Raw genomic sequence first — 2193 nt, forward strand, 5'->3', positions numbered from 1 at the left:
ACACACACACACACACACACACACACACACACACACACACAAACACACATTCTCATGTGTCCTCTCATGCACTCTCAATCTTCCCCCTCCACATATTGTATAAACACCAATTTCTACGTCCAACCGCAGCAATGAATTTCCCGGTAATACATCCTCATTGAACTAATCGGAAAGACCACAGACTACAACACAACAGACATAGCCATCCACTCCCAGTTCCTCCCAACATCACCTGGGAGTTATTCAACCCCATGGCTACGTTACGACCCTATCGTGTCCATGAATACGGCGTACACTGTAGTGGAGTCGCTTAGCTCAGCTCTATCAAAACACTCGATAAAGATTCATTGATTCAATTAAGAGCCCAAGATTGCTCGCAGCTATGAGATAAGCCTCCCACTCGAATCATTCGATAAGCAACGGAGCGTGAACAACCGATGGGGAATAAGGAGCAAAGAAAGCTAAGGAGGGTTCAGTTCAATTATCTTTTACGAGGGTCGGAGGGCTGTTGTTAAAGAAATTAGATCTAGATGTAATTTGATAGGTCATGTGTGTACACAAAAAAGTTAAATAAACCGTTTGCACTAATATTGCATTTTTATGACCCGTGTTTACAGTTCAGTTGAAAAAATAAATGAACAGTATTCCTTTGAGCACAGTTTGACTTTCAACAGAATCAATAACCATAATATGCTCGGATAAAAATAGCAATATTATTCGTTTGTAGTCATCAATATAAAGTCATTTCACTTATAACGAATCATTTAAAAATAACATACTATACAGTGAAACATCGATGACGAGAACACTAACATCATTATATCGGCATCAATAGCAAGAATACTGGCAATAATAATAATAATAATAATAATAATAATAATAATTAATATGAAGGGAGTGTTACTTCACCCACTGACCCTAATAATGTGCACGTAATACCTCTTGATAGCGCCCTAACTCATTGAAATCCAAGCTACGCTTCTTATTAGATTGGCCGATAAATTCGATAAGGAAGGATTCGCTGCCTGGTAGGAATTGAGTCATGTAATTGAGAACCTAGTCTTGCTGGGTTCAAATCCTGTCAGGGTCACACTTTTTACTTTTTTTCCCCTTTTTGTTCCCTTCTTTTGAAAGCGGGTTGTTTTTGGGGTTATTTTTTGCAGGGGTTTTGTTTTGTTTTCTAATAACGATAATGGCAGACACGCATTCTTTGCATACAGTAGAACTGTATACACTATATAAAAGACAAAATTGCTACATCCACCACCCCCATCCCCATCCACAACTTTAGTTATTTTCCAATATTAAAATGATACTGTCCATGACGTCTCTTTGTCTAAGACAACCATTTTCTAATCGGGATTGCGCGGTCGCTGTAAAGTAGCAACAGCAGCAACAACAGCGGTAGCACAAGCCGCTTCATTTTTTTAAGCGCAGAAATGAAACGTTTTCTGAGTTTTTCTTTTTCTGATCATTTCCTCTCTACGGTCTACAAAATGAGAGAGTGTATGTAAAGATTTAAAACAGGTTTTTAGGTTAGTTTTAGTAAGAGTTTTACGGCACTTGCAACACAATAAGGTCATATAAGTGCCCAATATTAGAGGTGTTACAAGAGAGTAACAAACACAAAAAAAAGAAGGAGGGAAGATAAGGAAGACAGATGTTTGATAGGAAAGAAGGAGCAAACCACAGCAGAGCACCCGCCAACCACCCGCTTACAACTGTTTTATTAGATTAAAAGTAAGGTTTGTATAAGTATTTCTTTTCGATGCTTTCTATCTAAACAGACTTTCTCTCTCACTCCCTCCGTCTCACTTACTCCGTCTCATTCACCCACTACGTCTCGTTGTCTCTGTTTGTCTATCTGTCTGTCTGTCTGCCTGTCTGCCTGTCTATCTGTCTGTCTGTCTGTCAGCCTGCATCTCTTTCTCTCCCTCCCTCTCTCTCTCTTTCTCTCTCTCTCTCTCTTTCTCTCTCTCTCTCGTCTCTCTCTCCCTCTTTCTGACTCTCTCCACTCCACCTCACTCACTCACTATGTTTCATTCTCTCTCTCTCATGCTCTCTCTCTCTCTCTCTCTCTCTCTCTCTCTCTTTCTCTCTCTATCTCTCTCTCGCTCTGTCGGTCCGTCTGTCTGTCTGTCTGTCTGTCTGTAAGTCTGTCTGTCTCTCTCTCAAACACACACACACACACAC

The sequence above is a fragment of the Aplysia californica genome, unplaced genomic scaffold (genome assembly GCF_000002075.1).
Source record: "Aplysia californica isolate F4 #8 unplaced genomic scaffold, AplCal3.0 scaffold00104, whole genome shotgun sequence".
Taxonomy (NCBI): domain Eukaryota; kingdom Metazoa; phylum Mollusca; class Gastropoda; order Aplysiida; family Aplysiidae; genus Aplysia; species Aplysia californica.